Source organism: Manis pentadactyla, chromosome 1 (genome assembly GCF_030020395.1).
Source record: "Manis pentadactyla isolate mManPen7 chromosome 1, mManPen7.hap1, whole genome shotgun sequence".
Taxonomy (NCBI): Eukaryota; Metazoa; Chordata; class Mammalia; order Pholidota; family Manidae; genus Manis; species Manis pentadactyla.
In genome coordinates this window covers 106,601,347-106,623,479 of record NC_080019.1, presented here as the reverse complement: position 1 = coordinate 106,623,479, position 22,133 = coordinate 106,601,347, and the positions used below count along the sequence as shown (strand labels likewise).

At 36.5% G+C, this 22,133-nt stretch overlaps 1 protein-coding gene and 1 pseudogene across 6 annotated transcripts in view; one reads left to right on the top strand and one right to left on the bottom strand.

The window, feature by feature from the left end:
- Positions 1 to 15,243, top strand: part of LOC118932915 (60S ribosomal protein L37a-like) — a 68,728-nt pseudogene extending 53,485 nt beyond the window's left edge.
- NAALADL2 (N-acetylated alpha-linked acidic dipeptidase like 2) overlaps positions 1 to 22,133 on the bottom strand; it is a 1,368,824-nt gene that overhangs the window by 454,206 nt on the left and 892,485 nt on the right. The gene's annotated exons all lie outside the window — the stretch shown is intronic.

Below are 22,133 nucleotides of genomic sequence, written 5' to 3'. Positions count from 1 at the left end.
CAACTTCTCAGATTCAAAAAGACATATGCAGCCCTATGTTTATTGCAGCACTTTTTACAAAAGTCAAGATATGGAAGAAAACTAAGTGTCCATCAGTAGATGAATGGATAAAGATGGTGTGGTACATATACACAATGGAATACTATTCAGCCATAAGAAAGAAACAAATCCTAACATTTGCAACAACATGGATGGAGCTAGAGGACATTGTGTTCAGTGAAATGAGCCAGGTGGAGAAAGACAAATGCCAAATGAATTCTCTCATTTGTGGAGTGTAACAATAAAGAAAAACTGAAGGTACAAAATGTTAGCAGACTCAGAGACTCCAAGAAGGGACCAGTGGTTACCAAATGGAAGGGGTGTGGGAGGGTGGGTGGGGAGGAAGGGAGAAGGGGATTGAGGGGTATTATGTTTAGTACACATGGGGTAGGGGGTCATGGGGAGAACAGTGTAGCACAGAGAAGGCACATAGTGGACCTGTGGCATCTTGCTGCACTGATGGACAGTGGCTGCATTGGGGTATGAGTGGGGACTTGAAATTATGGGTAAATGTAGTAACCACATTGTTTTTTCATGTGAAACCTTCATGAGAGTGTATATCAATCATAACTTAATAAAAATGTTTTTTTTTTAAAAAAAGGAAAAAGAAAAGGGCCATCCTGTCTCTAGAAGTCAGGTCAAAGGTTTTGTTTATGAGGATCATACTCTGTGACACCAAACACTGGCTCCAGAGAAGAGAATAATGTTTCCTACAAAACAATAGGAAGAATATGTTTGTCTGAAGTTAAAGTCAAAAGGTTTTAACTGAATTCTAAAGCAGAATGAAACCTTTGAGATTTTACAGTAAACTCAGACTATATAGAAAGGAGAACAGAAGTGGTTTCTAGTAATTCCCAAGTTCCTAAGGAATTAAGGGATATAACCTATTGAGTTCAGAGAACTTTATGCCAGCATATAGAAAATGACACAGACAAAAAAAACAGAATTTTTAATGTCAGACATTAAAGTATATAAGTAATACTGAATGGAAAAGTATACCATTGCCCTGTACAGTTTGATTATTGAGTATTTTACTTGACTATTTTGCTATTTTATGTATGCATGCACTCATATATACACATAAGCATTTGTATATGCATGAGTATTTCAATTTAACGTTATGATCATCAACTGTTCTTTTGGTAGACTATATCATGAACATATTTCAAAGTTAAGAAAGAATTAGTCCTTATTCTCATTAATAGCTGTTAGCACTCAATAGAATGGCTATAACAGAAATTTCCCCATTAATGGACATTTAGTTTAGATCTGCCCAAAGCACATGGAACAAGTGCTCAGTCCATGTTACTGAGCTCAGTCCAACAGCATTTTTTCTGGTTCCTGTGTGTATAGCAAAAATCAACGAAACCAAGAGCTGGTTCTTTGAGAAAATAAACAAAATACATAAGCCTCTAGCCAAACTTCTTAGGAGAAAAAGAGAATCAACACAAATCAAGAGAATCAGAAATGAGAATGGAAAAATCATGAAAGACTCCACAGAAATACAAAGAATTATTAAAGACTACTATGAAAACCTATATGCCAACAAGCTGGAAAACGCAGCAGAAATGGACAACTTCCTAGAAAAATACAACCTTCCAAGATTGACCAAGGAAGAAACACAAAAGTTACACAAACCAATTACAAGCAAAGAAATTGAAATGGTAATCAAAAAACTACCAAAGAACAAAACCCCCGGGCCAGGCAGATTTACCTTGGAATTTTATCAGACACACAGAGAAGACATAATACCCATTCTCCTTAAAGTTTTCCAAAAAATAGAAGAGGAGGGAATACTCCCAAACTCATTCTATGAAGCCAACATCACTCAAATACCAAAACCAGGCAAAGACTCCACAAAAAAGAAAATTACAGACCAATATCCCTGATGAATGTAGATGCAAAAATACTCAATAAAATAGTAGCAAAACAAATTCAAAAGTATAGCAAAAGGATCATAAACTATGGCCAAGTGGGATTTATCCCAGGGATGCAAGGATGGTACAACATTCAAAAATCCATCAACATCATCCACCACATCAACAAAAAGAAAGACAAAAACCACATGATCATCTCCATAGATGCTGAAAAAGCATTTGACAAAATTCAACATCCACTCATGATAAAAACTCTCAGCAAAATGGGAATAGAGGGCAAGTACCTCAACATAATAAAGGCCATATATGATAAACACACAGCCAACATTATACTGAACAGCAAGAAGCTGAAAGCTTTTCCTCTGAGATCGGGAACTAGACAGGGTTGCTCACTCTCCCCACTGTTATTTGAGATAGAACTGGAGGTTCTGCCACGGCAATTAGACAAAACAAAGAAATATAAGGAATCCAGATTATTAAAGAAGAAGTTAAACTGCCACTATTTGCAGATGACATGATATTGTACATAAAAAACTCCAAAGACTCCACTCCAAAACTATTAGAACTAATATCGGAACACAGCAAAGTTCCAGGATACAAAATTAACACACAGAAATCTGTAGCTTTCCTATATACTAAGAATGAACCAATAGAAAGAGAAATTGGGAAAACAATTCCATCAAAAAGAATAAAATACCTAGGAATAAACCTAACCAAAGAAGTGAAAGACCTATACCCTGAAAACTACAAGTCACTCTTAAGAGAAATTAAAGGGGACACTAACAAATGGAAACTCATCCCAGGCTCATGGCTAGGAAGAATTAATATCGTCAAAATGGCCATCCTGCCTAAAGCAATATACAGATTTGATGCAATCCCTATCAAACTACCAGCAACATTCTTCAACGAACTGGAACAAATAATTCAAAAATTCATATGGAAACACCAAAGACCCCAAATAGCCAAAGCAATCCTGAGAAAGAAGAATAAAGTAGAGGGGATCTCATTCCCCAACTTCAAGCTCTACTACAAAGCTATAGTAATCAAGACAATTTGGTACTGGCACAAGAACAGAGCCAGAGACCAGTGGACCGACTAGAGACTCCAGACATTAACCCAAACATATATGGTCAATTAATATTTGATAAAGGAGCCATGGACATACAATGGCGAAATGACAGTCTCTTCAACAGATGGTGCTGGAAAAACTGGACAGCTACATGCAAGAGAAAGAAACTGGATTATTGTTTAACTGCATAAACAAAAGTAAACTCGAAATGGATCAAAGACCTGAATGTAAGTCATGAAACCATAAAACTCATAGAAAAAAACATAGGCAAATACCTATTAGACATAAACATGAGTGACCTCTTCTGGAACATATCTCCCCATTCAAGGAAAACAAAAGCAAATATGAACAAGTGGGACTATATTAAGCTGAAAAGTTTCTGTACAGCAAAAGACTCCATCAATAGAACAAAAAGGAACCCTACAGTATGGGAGAATATATTTGAAAATGACAGATCCGACAAAGGCTTGACATGCAAAATATATAAAAAGCTCACCCACCTCAACAAAGAAAAAACAAACAATCCACTTAAAAAATGGGCAGAGGAACTGAACAGACAGTTCTCCAAAAAAAGAAATACAGATGGCCAACAGACACATGAAAAGATGTTCCACATCGCTAATTATCAGAGAAATGCAAATTAAAACTACAATGAGATATCACCTCACACCAGTAAGGATGGCCACCATCCAAAAGACAAACAACAACAAATGTTGGTGAGGCTGTGGAGAAAGGGGAACCCTCCTACACTGCTGGTGGGAATGTAAATTAGTTCAACCATTGTGGAAAGCAGTATGGAGGTTCCTCAAAATGCTCAAAATAAACTTACCACTTGACCCAGGAATTCCACTCCTAGGAATTTACCCTAAGCACGCAGCACTCAATTTTGAAAAAGACAGATGCACCCCTATGTTTATCGCAGCACTATTTACAATAGCCAAGAATTGGAAGCAACCTAAGTGTCCATCAGTAGATTATTGGATAAAGAAGATGGGTACATATACACAATGGAATATTACTCAGCCATAAGAAGAAAACAAATCTTATCATTTGCAACAACATGGATGGAGCTAGAGGGTATTATGCTCAGTGAAATAAGCCAGGCGAAGAAAGACAAGTACCAAATGATTTCACTCATATGTGGAGTATAAGAACAAAGGAAAAATGAAGGGACAAAACAGCAGCAGAATCACAGAACCCAAGAATGGACTAACAGGTACCAAAGGGAAAGGGACTGGGGAAGATGGGTGGGTAGGGAGGGATAAGGTGGGGGAAGATGAAGGGGGGTATTAAGGTTAGCATGCATAAAGGGGGGTGGGAGAAAGGGGAGGGCTGTACAGCACAGAGAAGACAAGTAGTGATTCTATAGCATTTTGCTATGCTGATGGACAGTGACTGTAAAGGGGTTTATAGGGGGGACCTGGTATAGGGGAGAGCCTAGTAAACATAATATTCTTCATGTAATTGTAGATTAATGATAAAAAAAAAGCAGTTCCTGTGTGGTGACCTCCAATAAGTTCTTCACAATGGCATAAAGGGCATATCAAAGTGTGTGCAAAGGGTCTGTTTGTGTTTATACAGAGGATCAAAGCCTAATTTGGCTACACAGAAAACGAACTAAGACGCGATATGAGGAAGAAGTTCCAACATCAACATACTCTGGAAGAGTCATTCCAGAAGATGATCATCAAAAAATCTCAATAAAGATCCTGGCGCTGTTGCAGTTGTAGCTGCATTCATCCCACTGGTTGATGGAATGCCATTGGAATGAAGAAGGAGATATCTAAGCTGGCCTGAGCATACAGTAAAATAACGAATTTGACTGGATCTATACTGTTGTAACTCAACCAAGAATTAGGAGAAGTGCAAGTTACAGTGCTCCAAAATCTTGAGACTACAGACTATCTACTGTTAAAAGAACATATTGGATGTGAACAGTTACCAGGAATGTGTTGTTTTAAATTGTCTGATTTTTCTCAAACTATTCAAATTCAGTTAGACAATATCCATCATATCATAGGTAAGTTTTCACAAATGCTTAGGGTGCCTAACTGGTTTTCTTGGTTTCACTGGAGATGGCTGGTAATTGTAGGTCTGTTTTGGTTATGTAACTGTATTCCTATTATGTTAATGTGGGTGCGCAATTTGATTAGTAGTTTAAAACCTGTACATGCTTAAGTTACTCTACAAGAAGATATGTCAAAGAAATAATCAATCTTCCCATGTTTTCTTCCGTCTTCTACTTCTATAGCTTTACTTCTTCCTTCCTAATTACAACCCTTAAATAGAATTTGTGCCTCATATCGAATTTACCCAGTATCATAATTCTTCCAAGTGGTAAAGATACCGCAAGACAAATGCTGGGCATGAAACCCACAGGGTATAAATCTGCAAAGAAGTAAAAAGCCAACCTTTTCAAACAATATTGCTTCTCTCTCACTTACCAACTTTACATTTCCCTGTATGGCCCCGGAAGATGACTGGTTAGCCAGAGACGGGTAAGATTCCTCAAGGGAGGAACAACCTAAGACAGGCACAGTCGCAGGGGGGCCATCAGGTGAGAAATTGGGGATCAAGATAGGTGAGGTTTAGAACCTCACCCCCCCTGTTTTGAGAGAAATCATCTGCATCCATGGATGTTTGTTGCCCTTGTCTAGCTTGGATTAATACTTATCCTATAGGCACACACCTGATCATCTACATTTGCTTTCTTACAGCACTAAACTATGTTTTCTATCCTTATCTTGCATCTACCTACCACTTCAGCATTTCATTAAAAAGAAGAAGAAGAAGAAGAAGAATGGAGAAATGTGGGATTCACATATAAATCAAGTATAAAAATCAAACGAATATTTATATTTGACCTGATTGTTTATAGTTCATAATGCGTGATCAAAACCGAAAGTTTCTGTGATGACTGCCCTTGTACTGTTCACCATGTAAGAACTTATTCACTATGTAAGAATTTGTTCACCATGTAAGAACTTCTTCGTTGTGCTTCAGAAGATCAGAGAGTGATGAGAATTAGGCTTGGGGTGGATTAATGATTGTGCATCGAGTCCCCTGTACAGAATTTTATTGTTGTTAACTGTTAACAACCATTTGATCAATAAATATGAGAGATGCCCTCTCAAACAAACAAACAAAAAGATTGATTGCTATAAAACCCCAGAACTCTTTTCCTTTGGGTGCTGTAGTCTCTCTGAGTCAGCCCTTCACCATCTCTGTGGTGATGTCTTCTATTAAATCTTGCTGTCTCCAGTCTGGACTCCTTTGTTTCCTTGGCTTTCTTGACCTAACAACTATTCTATAGGAAACAATTCCAGAAGAAACACAAGGCCATAGATATTCAATGGAACAAATAAAACCAAATATTTGAATTTTCAAAATAAGAAACCACTGAACTCAGAAAACTATATTCTGATGAAACTATTAATCTTCAGAAAAATCCTAGACACATATTTAAAAATGTGTTATGCAAGTATTAGAGGGACATACAGCAATCAAAAAAGTGAAAACTTGTTCATTAAATATAAGACATTGTAAATCCCTTTGTCCCTTCCTCAATCTTTTTCTTCTTTCTGCCTCTTCTTCTTTTTAATCATAATGATAATAAATATATATTTTAGGTAGATACATGTAAATTAAGAATATAAATTTGAGTTATTGTGAATAAGATGGGTAAATATTGGCTAGAACTCATTGATCAAAAATATATTCAAAGTTGATTGAACAAAGATAGCCAAAGATTATTATGAAAGAAGAATTATTAAAATGTGTGTAGTACATTGAATTCTAGAGAAGGTAGCACAGTACTATTAAGGCACATGAAGAAATACATGAAACAAATGAGAGATGTTTGTGACTGCCTGCATTTAGGTCACAAAACATCTATTATGGGAGAGGAGAATCATACTTTGACAAGAGTTTAGTTATAGGAGAAAGAAAATAACCACTCTAGGGATGATAGCTTCCTACCAGCTATACAAAGATCAATGGCAAGGTGAATAGCAGACTGAATTATTGCAGTCTCAACAAGAGGTGGTCATTTCTCCTCTCTATCCCAACTCAAATATGTTTGAGATATTATCCTTGGTATATTTAAATTAATACACAATAAAAGGAAAAAATACAGTGCTGGATTTAGTTGAGAGAATCTTCATATAAGCATGTCAGTCAGTTGCAAACAATTAAAAATCAACTCGTTTGATTTTATGTTATTGATTGTAGTTGAGAATCTTATATTCAAGAACATGGTATATTTATTATACACTACCTTTATTAGGATAACTTAGCTTTCTTTTGTCAATGATCACAGAGGAGTCAAATAATATGGCAAAATCATCATTGTTATTAAAAAAGGGAAACATTTGGCATAATTACAGAAGCCTTAAATATTTTACAAATCATCATGTTGATATTGTCAGCATGGCAAAAAATAAAATTAAGTCAACAAATTCACTAGGTGAAAAACATTTTGAAAGGCACTTTATAATCAAAACAATTCTTGAAAGTCAGTTCTCCATGGGACTCATATTTCTGCATGTCTTGCAAGCAGAAGCACTGTCTACCTTTGTTCTGGGCTATCATTTCAAAGGTATAAACAACCATGAAAGATAGAAACACTATCCTTTTCTAAGGTTTAAGGTTCCTCTTGGGTGACACAACTCATTGCAATGTAATGTCACCTGTCCCTCTTCATATCACCTTGATCAAATTGGGGGTTAGTGAACTAGCCAAGAAAATGCTGATATTCAGGTTATTGTTATTATGGTAAGTAATAGACCTCTTTGTCTCCGACTAAGGAGCCCTGTGTCTTCTGCCAGCATCCATGAAACTGGCAGACTCATTCATTAGCCAGAGACTAAGGTGAAATCCCAGATCCTTTCATAGTTCTCAAAAACATATAAAACAGAGCTATTCCCTTTAAAGAGGGGCCAAAACTACTTAGGGAGACTAATGATGGAATAAATCAGAGTATACATATGAAAAATAAAACGTTTAATATCACATAAAATTTGACCCTGAATATAAGAAATATAAATTTGAATGGATCCTTTAAGTAAATTATGTCATAATTTTTAATTCTTAGGTGATTTACTTGTAATAGTGATTCCTTAACTCAGTTGCATAAATCTTTGGATAGCTACATATATTGGAAGGCCATTGTCAAATGTATGTTCTTCCAAGTAAAAAAGAAAAAAAAAAGTATATCTCTTTAAAAACCCCTCTCCCCAGGTACAGATAATATTCACATAATTAATCACAGCTTCTTATAAATACCTCTCACAGGGTTACTGGTATTTGAAACTCCACAAATTGAAAGCCATTTTCCATTTAACAAAATTAACCCTAGAAGGCTATGATAAAAATGATAGGTAATAAATGTTAGTGTAGAGAAATTGGAATCTTCATGTATTGCTGGTGGCAATGTCAAATTGTGTAGCCATTCTCGAAAACAGTTTGGAACTTCATTGAAAAAGTTTAAGTATAGAATATGATCTAGCAATTCCATTCATGGTTACATATATCCAAGGGAATTTAAAGTATGCATCCACACACACAAGAAGAAATGCATACACAAATGTTTATATTAGCATTATTTGTAATAGCCAAAAAGTGGGGGAACATGTCCATTGACTAATAAATGAATAAACTGAATAGGGTATATCCACAAAATAGAAAACTATTGGCCATAAAAAGAAATGAAGTACTGATAGATCTACCACATGAATGAACTTTGAAAATATTATAGAAAGTAGAAGAAACCAGTCACCAAAGACAACATATAGTATTCTATTTACATATGTACTATATTGAATTGTATTAGTCCATTTACATGAAATGCCCAGAATAAAGAAATCCATAGAAACAGAAAGTAAATTAGTAGTTGCAAGGTTCCCTGGCCCCTTTCCTAAAATGCAGGTTAGTTCCTCCTAAGTGATCTTACAGCCCCTTTATTTACCTCTGTTGTATATTTTCTACACAGTGCTACCAATGCCTTTTAATCTCTAAACAGTTGAGTACTGAGACTGCTTCACCTTATGTTGCTGAACCTCCACTGTGTCAAATTATTCATTCATTCAATATATAGTTGTGAGAAGCAACCACATGCCTGGCAATAGGGACACAGCACTACACAAAAGAATAGGTCTGCCTTGTAGAATTTATTTTCCAATAGAATGCATAGTTAAGTTCTCAATAAACATTTAATAGATGAATGAATGAGAAAAAGGTACTTTTTAAAATTTTTAAATCAACTGACCATCTGTAAAAGAGTAGCTACATTTAAAATAAAAGGATAAATGGAAGGGAATATTTTTGCTTTTTGAATTTATATTCATCAGGGTTTAACAGATTCAGTAATTTTGACTAATATACGGAGTCAACCCTCTTACTAAGTTTATTCCATTACACAGTATTGAAATGCACCATTCTAGATTCTTAATCCTATTCACAAATAGAAATAAGAAGCATTCAAGCCATTAAATGAAAGTGAAATCCTGGAGGGAAAATAAAAGTCTGCTTGGATTATCTGCATACTTAAACTTATATCACCTCTAAAATAACAGAACATGTGCAGGATGCACTCAGTGCTTAGTCTAAAGTAATCTTAGGGTAGTTAGGGGCTCATAAAAGTCCTACTAAGAGGATCACGGGAAGATGGTGGCATGAGTAGTTCAGTGTAAATCTCCTCCCCAAAACATATATATTTATGAAAATACAATAAATACAACTATTCCTAAAAGAGGCACCAGTGGATGCAGTACAACAGCCAGGATACATCTACATCTGTGAGAACTCAACATCACATGAAGGGGGTAAGCTACAAGCGGCAGCCAGGTGGGACCTGAACACTCCCTCACCCCAAAACCCGGCGGGAAGAAAGGAGTTGGAATGGGGAGGGAGTGAAAGCCCAGGACTGCTAAACAACCAGCTCTAGAAATCCGCACCTGGAATGCATACACAAGGTGCACGGGGTGCTGGATATTAGAGAAATGGAAAAGCAAAACCTGTGGGCAGGTCCCCGCAACTGGCACCCCTGAGAAAAAAGAAAAGTGAGTGCTTTCTGCAAGTCTTAAAGAAACAGGGACCCCATAGCGGGACGAAGTTATCCTGGCACAATTAGCCAGCAGCTGGGAATCCTGGGGAAACTTAGGCACCCTAAACCCCAGGGAGGCAGTGCAGCTCTGAAGCCCCTCATGGCACTAAGCAGCCTGCCAGTCATTCCTCCAACTGGCATGGACCCCGACACACCGGCCCAGTAGCGGGAGAGTGGCAGTGCGTGTCAGGGAGGGTGGTGCGGGAAGGTACCGGGAGCAGATCCATGCCCCAATGGCACCAGAGGAGACCAGAAGAGACTTGTGCAAACCCACACTGGCACGACCGCAAAGCCCGGGCATGGCTCATGCTCACTGGCGGCAGTGGAGCCAGAGGAGCCCGGTAGAGGCCTGTGCACACCTGCAGCAGAGCCAGAAGGAACAGGTGTGCTCCCAGCAGCCGACCAGAATCCCAGCCCAAGGCACAGCCACCTGGACCAGACCCAAAGGCTGCTGCTGGCACAGAGCTTCCCGGCAGGGGCGCTGCTAGCATGGAGGAGCGCACCTGGCATGCCTGCCACACCCCGCAGGGCTCCGCACTGCTCTGATGGGGAACCTGCCCACAGCAGCTTAGGGGAATAACCCGGTGGCTGCTCCAGGAGTGCAGGTAACTGTCACAGGCAGCGGAGAACGGCAAGGCATCCAGCAAGCACGAAAGGACTTTCTTCTCCCAGCTGACACACCCACAACCTGCTCACAGCCACCACTATTACCAAGAAAAGGCAAAAAAAATCTAGTCCAGTCCAAGAAAGTTCAAACAACACCTCAGAAAGGATCTACAGAGGCAGACCTAACCATTCTTCCTGAAAAAGAATTCAAAATAAAAATCATATACATGCTGTCAGTGCTGCAGAGAAATATGCAAGAGCTACGGGATGAAGTCCAGAGGGAGATTACAGACATCCGGAGGGGGATTACAGAAGTGAAACAAACTCTGGAAGGATTTATAAGCAGAATGGACAAAATGCAAGAGGCCATTGATGGAATAGAAATCAGAGAACAGGAATGCACAGAAGCTGATGCAGAGAGAGATAAAAGGATCTCCAGGAATGAAACAATATTAAGAGAACTGTGTGACCAATCCAAAAGGAACAATATCTGTGTTATAGGGGTACCAGAGGAAGAAGAGAGAGAAAAAGGGATGGAAAGTGTCTTTGAAAAAATAATGGCTGAGAACTTCCCCAAATTGGGGGAGGAAATAGTTGCTCAGTCTACGGAGGCACACAGAACTCCTGAGAGACAGGAGCTAAAGAGGACAACACCAAGACACATAATAATTAAAATGGCAAAGATCAAGGACAAGGACAGAGTATTAAAGGCAGCCAGAGAGAGAAAAAATGTCACCTACAAAGGAAAACCCATCAGGCTATCATCAGACTTCTCAACAGAAACCTTACAGGCCAGAAGAGAATGGCATGATATATTTAATGCAATGAAGCAGAAGGTCCTTGAACCAAGGATACTGTATCCAGCACGATTATTATTTAAATATGAAGGAGGGATTAAACAATTCCCAGACAAGCAAAAGTTAAGGGAATTTGCCTCCTACAAACCACCTCTACAGGGTATCTTGGAGGAACTGCTCTAGATGGGAGCACTCCTAAAAAGAGCACAGAACAAAACACCCAACATATGAAGAATGGAGGAGGAGGAAAAAGAAGGGAAAGAAATAATCATCTGACTGTATTTATAAAAGCTCAATAAGGGAGTTAATTCAGACAGTAAGGTAGGAAACAAGCTAACCTTGAACCTTTGGTTACCACAAATCAAAAGCCTGCAATGGCAATAAGTACATATCGTTCAATAATCACCCTAAATGTAAATGGACTGAATGCACCAATCAAAAGACACAGAGTAATAGAATGGATAAAAAAGCAAGACACATCTATGTGCTGCTTACAAGAGACTCACCTCAAACCCAAAGACATGCACAGATTAAAAGTCAAAGGATGGAGAAAGATATTTCATGCAAACAATAGAGAGAAAAAAGCAGGTGTTGCAATACTAGTAAGAGACAAAATAGACTTCAAAACAAAGAAAGTAACAAGAGATAAAGAAGGACATTACATAATGATAAAGGGCTCAGTCCAATAGAGGATATAACCATTATAAACATACATGCACCCAATACAGAAAGCACCAATATATGTGAAACAAATACTAATAGAATTAAAGGAGGAAATAGAATGCAATGCAGTCATTTTGGGAGACTTTAACACACCACACACTCCAAAGAACAGATCCATCAGACAGAAAATAAGTAAGGACACAGAGGCACGGAACAACACACTAGAACAGATGGACCTAAAAGACATCAATAGAACTCTACATCCAAAAGCAACAGGATACACATTCTTCTCAAGTGCACATGGAACATTCTCCAGAATAGACCACATACTAGCCCACAAAAAGAGCCTCAGTAAATTCCGAAAGACTGAAATTCTACCAACCAACTTTTCAGACCACAAAGGTATAAAACTAGAAATAAATTGTACAAAGAAAGCAAAACGGCTCACAAACACATGGAGGCTTAAAAACACAGTCCTAAATAATCAATGCATCAATGACCAAATCAAAATGGAGATCCAGCAATATATGGAAACAAATGACAACAACAACACAAAGCCCCAACTACTGTGGGATACAGCAAAATCAATCTTAAGAGGAAAGTATATAGCAATCCAGGTATATTTAAAGAATGAAGAACAATCCCAAATGAATAGTCTAATGTCACAATTATGGGAACTGGATAAAGAAGATCAAATGAGGCCTAAGGTCAGCAGAAGGAGGGACATAATAAAGATCAGAGAAGAAATAAAAATAATTGAGAAGAATAAAATGATAGCAAAAATCAGTGAAACCAAGAGCTGGTTCTTCGAGAAAATAAACAAAATAGATTAGCCTCTAGCCAGACTTATTAAGAGGAAAAGAGAGTCAACACAAATCAACAGTATCAGAAACGAGAAAGGAAAAATCACGACGGACCCCACAGAAATACAAAGAATTATTAGAGAATACTATGAAAACCTATATGCTAACAAGCTGGAAAACCTAGCAGAAATGGACAACTTCCTAGAAAAATGACAACCTTCCTAGACTGACCCAGAAAGAAACAGAAAATCTAAACAGACCAATTACCAGCAATGAAATTGAAGCAGTAATCAAAAAACTACCCAAGAACAAAACCCCCGGGCCAGATGGATTTACCTCGGAATTTTATCAGACATACAGGGAAGACATAATACCCATTCTCCTTAAAGTTTTCCAAAAAATAGAAGAGGAGGGAATACTCCCAAACTCGTTCTATGAAGCTAACATCACCCTAATAACAAAAGCAGGCAAAGACCCCACCAAAAAAGAAAACTACAGACCAAAATCCCTGATGAATGTAGATGCAAAAATACTCAACAAAATATTAGCAAACCGAATTCAAAAATACATCAAGAGGATCATACACCATGACCAAGTGGGATTCATCCCAGGGATGCAAGGATGGTAAAACATTCGAAAATCCATCAACATCATCCACCACCCAAGAAAATAAGGGCAAAAACCACATGATCATCTCCATAGATGCTGAAAAAGCATTCGACAAAATTCAACATCCATTCATGATAAAAACTCTCAACACAATGGGCATGGAGGGCAAGTACCTAAACATAATAAAGGTCATATATGATAAACCCACAGCCAACATTATATTGAACAGCGAGAGGCTGAAAGCTTTTCCTCTGAGATCAGGAACAAGACAGGGATGCCCACTCTCCCCACTGTTATTCAATGTGGTACTGGAGGTCCTAGCCACGGCAATCAGAAAAAATAAAGAAATACAAGGAATCCAGATTGGTAAAGAAGAAGTCAAACTGTCACTATTTGCAGATGACAAGATATTGTACATAAAAAACCCTAAAGAATACACTGCAAAACTATTAGAACTAATATCGGAATTCAGCAAAGTTGTGGGATACAAATTTAACACACAGAAATCTGTAGCTTTCCTATACACTAACAATGAACTAATAGAAAGAAATCAGGAAAACAATTCCACTCACAATAGCATCAAAAAAAATAAAATACCTAGGAATAAACCTTACCAAGGAAGTGAAAGACCTATACCCTGAAAACTACAAGACACTCTTAAGAGAAATTGAAGGGGTCACTAACAAATGGAAGAATTAATATCATCAAAATGGCCATCCTGCCCAAAACAATATGCAGATTCGATGCAATCCCTATCAACTTACGAACAGAATTCTTCAATTAACTGGAACAAACAGTTCAAAAATTCATATGGAACCGTCAAAGACCCCGAATAGCCAAAGCAATCCTGAGACGGAAGAATAAAGTGGGGCGGTCTCACTCCCCAACTTCAAGCTCTACTACAAAGCCACAGTAATCAAGACAATTTGGTACTGGCACAAGAACAGAGCCACAGACCAGTGGAACAGAATAGAGACTCCAGACATTAACCCAAACATATATGGCCAATTAATATACGATAAAGGAGCCATGGACATACAATGGGGAAATGACAGTCTCTTTAACAGATGGTGCTGGCAAAACTGGACAGCTACATGTAAGAGAATGAAACTGGATCACTGTCTAACCCAAACACAAAAGTAAATTTGAAATGGATCAAAGACTTGAATGTAAGTCACGAAACCATAAAACTCTTAGAAAAAAACACAGGTAAAAATCTCATGGACATAAACATGAGTGACTTGTTCATGAACATATCTCCCCAGACAAGGGAAACAAAGGCAAAAATGAACAAGTGGGACTATATCAAGCTAAAAAGCTTCTGTACAGCTCTTTCAGCTCGCACCTAGTTAGAGGCGTCATGGAATCGTCAGTAAATACGGGACCCATTATGGTGCCTTCCTCAGGAAAATGGTGAAGAACATCCAAATAATCCAGCACGCCAAGTACACTTGCTCCTTTTGTGGCAAAACCAAAATGAAGAGACGAGCTGTGGGGATCTGGCACTGTGGCTCCTGCATGAAAAGAGTAGCTGGTGGGGCCTCGACCTACAACACCACTTCTGCTGTCACAGTAAAGTCGGCTATCAGCAGACTGAAGGGATTGAAAGACCAGTAGAAGCACCACCTTTTGAAGTATTGCTAGACAACAATAAATGGGTTAATTTATGTAACAGTTACTTTGGTTTGTTGTTAATTTTAGTTACTATGTTTCTGCTTTGAATTGCATTAATTTTTCTTTCTCAAAAAAGACTTGGAAATTAAAAAAAAAAACTTTCTGTACAGCAAAGGACACCATCAATAGAACAAAAAGGTATCCTACAGTATGGGAGGACATATTCATAAATGACAGATCCGATAAAGGATTGACATCCAAAATATATAGAGAGCTCACGCTCCTCAACAAACAAAAAAGCAAATAATCCAATTAAAAAATGGGCAGAGGAGCTGAATAGACAGTTCTCTAAAGAAGAAATCCAGATGGTCAACAGGCACATGAAAAGATGCTCCACATCGCTAATCATCAGAGAAATGCAAATTAAAATCACAATGAGATATCACCTCACACCAGTAAGGATCGCCATCATAGAAAAGACAAACAATAACAAATGTTGGCGAGGTTGTGGAGAAAGGGGAACCCTCCTACACTGCTGGTGGGAATGTAAATTAGTTCAACCATTGTGAAAAGCAGTGTGGAGGTTCCTCAGAATGCTCAAAATAGAAATACCATTTGACCCAGGAATTCCACTACTAGGAATTTACCCTAAGAATGCAGCACTCCAGTTTGAAAAAGACAGATGCACCCCTATGTTTATCGCAGTACTATTTACAATAGCCAAGATATGGAAGCAACCTAAATGTCCATCAGTAGATGAATGGATAAAGAAGATGTGGTACATATACACAATGGAATATTACTCAGCTATAAGAAAAAAACAGATCCTACCATTTGCAACAACATGGATGGAGCTAGAGGGTATTATGCTCAGTGAAATAAGCCAGGCGGAGAAAGACAAGTACCAAATGATTTCACTCATATGTGGAGTATAAGAACAAAGGAAAAGTGAAGGAACAAAACAGCAGTAGAATCACAGAACCCAAGAATGGACTAATAGTTACCAAAGGGAAAGGATGGGAGGGATGGGAGGGAAGGGAGGGATAAGGGCAGGGAAAAAGAAAGAGGGCATTACGATTAGCATGTAGTGTGGGGGGGCATGGGGAGGGCTGTGTAACACAGAGAAGACAAATAGTGATTTTATAGCATCTTAATATGCAGATGGACAGTGACTGTGAAGGGGTATGTTGGGGGGACATTGTGAAGGGGGGAGCCTAGTAAACATAATGTTCTTCATGTAATTGTAGATTAATGATACCAAAATTTTAAAAAATCCTACTAAAATTAATCATCACACTAACCAACTTAATGCAATATGAAAACCACAATTGTTTCAGCATTTATCACTAACATAATGATGCCTTTCATTTAGTAATGAATGAAGCCAGCACATAAACATCTATTAAATGCACTTCCTTAAACTTTAAGCTACTTATAATTAGTCATCTCATACAGTAAAATAAGACCAGCATACTTGAATTATTAAGTTTATTTTTTTGTATTCTTTTGCTAAGACTGGGAATTTGATTAAATAAATTTAAACTATATGATGCCTTTAAATCTACAATCAATGATTTTATGAATTCAGTGGAGCTACCTTGACCTATAAGTCTTTACATTTTAAAAACATGTATTTTATTAGGATAGCATTTTTGAATAATTTCTTCTGGAGAACCCTGCAAGGACTTGTAAAGTCCTGCAAAATATTAAAAATTGGCTTATAGTGGGAGAAGTGGGAGAGTCAAGTAAATTCAGGAAACATTAGATTTAAGAATTAAAATGGTTAATTTATTGAATTAATTCTCAGGTCCTTATTATCATGACATATTCCTGATTCTCAAATAGGGGGAAAGAGAGTATCTAGTTCCAATTCAATTGGAAGATTTTTTTAGACATACCACAATTTTTCCACAAAACTCAAATTTATCATTTGAATTTAATTATCTGCAAAATTTCTAAGTAAAAACTATGGAACATCAATCTTTTATAATATTCTTTCTCTTAGACATTAATAAATTTGAGCTTCAGTGGATATATTTTTGTGATTTAGACTAGAAGTCAGCAACTTTTTTCTGTAATGGGTGAAGAATAAATATTTTGGGGGACATACAGTCTAGTTACACTACTCAGTTATATCATGAAAGCAGACATAGTGACTAAGCAAATGAATGGGCATGGTTTTGTTAGAATTAAACATAAATTTTCAAAAAACAAGCAGTGGACCATAGCTTGATAATCTGTTTTAGAAAGCAGATATTGATTCCAAAATAAAAGAGAAGTTTAAATATATGAAACAACATCAAGGTATATGTTGATGGCTAAGAATAAATTAATTAGGGTTCTATTCAATTCAGATTTCTGGCCTTAAAATATCTTTTTAAGATCTATCAATCTTAGTGTTGCAGTATTTTGCTTGGAATGATACTTTCTTACCAACATGGATCATTGTGTTGTTGGGATATTATTCTTTTCCAAATTTAATAAAGAACAGATGTTAAGTTCTATATTAAATGTTAATATATTCTAAGTTTGATGTACACAGGCTTAAGCATTCCCATTAGGTTCCCAAAACATCATAAAAAAAAAAAGGAAAGATTTCTGTCTACAAATGTTTATTTCTGCCTTAGACCACCTGGCATGTGTTTACTCTTCAAACTTCAATTTTTTAAAGTATGAAATACTGTATTGCTTCATGAACCATATGAAAAGATTTCTTCATGTTTAACTTCATTTATTCCTCAATTTTTATCTAAGACTCTTTCCTTGAACCATTTTCAGCTCTGATCCAAGCAGCATGCTTTTATCCTGGAAGGTGGGAAAAATATAACAGTACTTCAGTTCTCTAAGGTGCTCCCCTCCCGTGGTACCAATATCCTAAATTAAGAGCTTCCATTGAAAGTGTTTAAGATTCTGTTTCAAAGATAGGACAAGACACAGCAGTTAGTCCAAGAGAAGGGCATGTGAACAGTGTGGTACTAAGTGGATTAATAGGAAAACTAGGGCACTGAGGATCATTCTTCAAAATAGAGCAGTCTCATCACACTGACAGGCACCATCAGAATCCCAACAATTGGACTGTTGCTGCCAATACCTGCTGCTGTTCTCACTGTCCCAATTCTACAGTTATCTGTTGCCCGGCAAATGAGACAGATGTCAAACAGAAACTCACACTGCCACTTTTTGAGCCCTATTCATACCAAATTTTACAAATCATTTATCTTTTATGACAAAAAAAAGAAATAATTTCTAATCACTTAAATCAGACCGTTCATATTTTTGCAAGGTCTTACTTAAGAGATAGGAAACAGTATCTATACTACTCAGATCTCTAGAATATTACCTTAGATTCAGTAAGCAAACATACTAAGAAGTAAAATATATTTCCAATTAAATAAAGCACTTAGACATATTGATCAAACTGGTTATTTAAAAATTGGTATATTTATTTTAGAAGAAGATTGCTATAAATCATCTCTAACAAACTTGGAATTTTTGAGACTTTAGTATAGAGTCACATGAGAAATTATCAAATGAAGAAAACGAACTTGGAAAAAATGCTAAATACATTTCTTACTAAATTTATTTTCATGGAGGAAATATATTTTGCATTTGTCTGCTTTTTCCTCTCCAACTAAAATTTGAATTGTCAAATAGACTAAAATAATTTTTTGCACTGGGAAAATCTTTAACCATATTGTTTTAAGTCACTAACTGGGAAAATAACTTCATTCCCAAAACTACTTCAAGGATGCATAAGAAAAAAATTATTCCACCCCTTTAGTTAGTTAGAGGAAGCTTAGAACAATAGATAACAAATTACATTTTATTAAATTGACCTGAAGTATTAGACGCTGCAAAATATTTATATTCTGCAATAAAATATATTTTCTAGTTGCTCAGTATACATCTATTTTTTTAACATTTTATATAGCATAACACAAGATACAGTCTCATAACTAATGTCTTATATGGTAAAAGATCATTTATTAATTCTCTAATATCTCCTCTCATAAATAAGAAATATCTACTTAGAAAAAAGATATTGAAATTTAAAAATCGACACTGCTTAAAATTTCATAACCTAACAATAGAGAGATTTCATTGCATTTGTAGAGTTGCTACACTCCGTAAAATGGAAAACATCATAGGAAAAGAAATGTAGTTAATTTAAGTCTGTATAACTACAGACAATATGCTTTCAGTAGTTTCATAAAATAAGTAAAGTTTTACATAGCTTTACATAAAAGTGTATAGATATTGCTAAATATATGATTTCTGAGTATCTGGAAAGAAGGGCTGACTTCTAAAGTACAGGATGAACTCACTATGAAATAATCTAAATGTCCTTTTTAAGTCACTTTTCCATTTTCATAAGACTAATCAGTTGGTAGATAGAAAGGAATGCTGTAGATACTTTTATAGGATTTCAACAAGAATTTTGACATTTTGTGTATGTCGTATGATATCTTTTCAGACAAATAGAAAAATAAGACAAATTATAAAACAATATGGTAAATTATTATCTTATTGAATGCTGGTGCTGTGAAACAACAAACTAAAGAAAAGCGTCTACCATTGTAGTCCCTACATTGTATCAAAAGGGGCAAATGCATATCAGAAACACGTGGAACTACTTTCAAAATCACACATGCTAAGGCCACCTTGTTGCGTGTATGAGGAACAGGATGATGGAAGAATGAAAAGTATATGGACACAGGTTTTTTGAAAAAACTTTCCAGGTAAATGTATAAAACCCCCCAACGACCCGTCTGCTAGCTACTGTGGCATTCTCCAAAGCTGAATTCCTGGTCCTCTTTGATTATATATACTAATCAATAATTTGGATAATAAATATAAAGCCCTCTGGATCACAGCCATGATTATGCCACAACCAGTCAGATATGTCTTTGGAGATGATTCACAAAAACAAGGACCTAAGATCTAGGTTATAGAGACTTGTTACTGGAAGCCATATGAGATATGAAGAAAAACCAAGTCAAAATTATACATATAGATAAGAGGTTAAAATATGGACAGCACACATATGGGTCAGAAGTAATAATAATATTTTTATAGCAGACACTGCTCCATGCACTTTGCATAGATATCAAACTAGTTTCTTCCTCGCAACATCCCTGCCAATATAAACCAATATATTTATCCCCATTTTCCAGATAAGGAAAGAGCAGTACAAAAAGGTTAAGGAACTTTCCAAAGACTATAAGCTATTAAGTGGTGGGTCCAAAATTTACACCCAGACAATTTGCCCACAAAAACCCACACTCTTATTCACAAGGGAGTTGTGGCTTACTTTTGTAGTTGCTTGGCCACTATTTGCTCTGAAGTGGCAAAAACAATTTTGTCACTATTTGAATACATGTAACTAATAAAAAGCTTGGAGAGTTAGCTAATAATGTAATCAAGACTCAAATAATGTAGACTGTTGAAAAGATGGATTTCAACCTGTAAGGTAAAAATTACTGGATTCAATGTGAAATCCTAAATTTAAGTGCCCAAAAGATACTCACTTCCAGCCATGATGAAGTAATAATTATGAGATTAGCTCTCCTATCATAAACAACTAGAAAAATCACCAACTATTATTTTCAGGCATTGAAATATTGTGAACCCTGAAGAAAGGAAACAAACAAGATAAGTCTCAGGATTGTCCAAGGTTTCTGCTTAGAAACACTTTCCAGAAGATGAAAATTCACAGTATAGTTATGTTCCACTGAAAAGACAGATATCAGAGTTTGAGGAGCCTGAGGAGGCTGAGGCTACTGGTATTTGCAGGACAGAGTACAGGGAAGGAGGAATTTGCACATAAAAAGCCTCAGGTATCTGTATAAAGGTCCCTTTAGATTTCAGATGTCTAGGAAGCTGTGCATGCACAGTATGAGACTCAATTAAGCCAGATAATGAATCATTAACAGGAAACACAAAATGAAAGACTACTATGATTTAAAAATAAATGAACTACCTGCCAATATAAAGCACACTGTGCTTTAAGGAAATAGAGTGAAATCTATATATGCAGTCATGTAGCAAGTGCAAGGTTCAACAGTCAATCAAAAGCATCTAAAATGTGAAGAAGCAGAAAAATGTAACATATAGGTTGGAGAAAAAAACAGTAGAAAAAAAATTCAAAATGAGAAAGAGAATGAAGTTAGTTGAAAAATAATTTAAGAAATATAAACAAATACAAGAATTTTAAGAAAAATATTAACATAATGAGCAGAGAAATGGGGGTGGGGGGAAAGGAAAATTCCTAAAACCCAAAAACACAATACCTAAGATGAAAAACTTACTGGAAGTGTGTAACAGTTCATTAGAGACTGCAGAAGAAGAGATCAGTAAATAAAAAGTCATAGTACTAGAAAGAACCCCAGATGCAGTATAAAGCATCTAATATGCATAAACTGGAGCCCCAGATTTCAGAAGTGAAAAAACTGGGAAAGAAGAAAAAACTCAATAAAACAATGGTAGAAAACTTTCCAACTGGGTTGAAAAATAAGTCCACAAATCCAAAAAGCTTAAGGAATACCAAGCAGGATAAACACAAAGATAACTTAGACATATTATAACCAAACTGCTTAAAAGCAATGGTAAATAAAAACTCTCAAAATTCTGTGAGGAAAAAAAGAGATACATTACACAAACAGGAAAACAAACATAAGAATGACTTATCAGGGACAATATGAGTCACAAATCAATAAGGTAACATCACTAAAGGACTAAAAGGCAGTTAGGGGGGAAAAAAGACAATCTATAGTAAAAACATCCTTTAAAATGAGTATGCAATAGAGCAACTCTTGGAAGAAAAAAATACATAAGGAAGAATTAGTCACAAGTACACTTATATTACAAGAGATGTTAAAGGATGTTCTTTAGGTTGAAGGGAAAAGTTATGAGATCAAAACTCAGATCCAGAAAGAAATGAACTCAGAGCCAGAG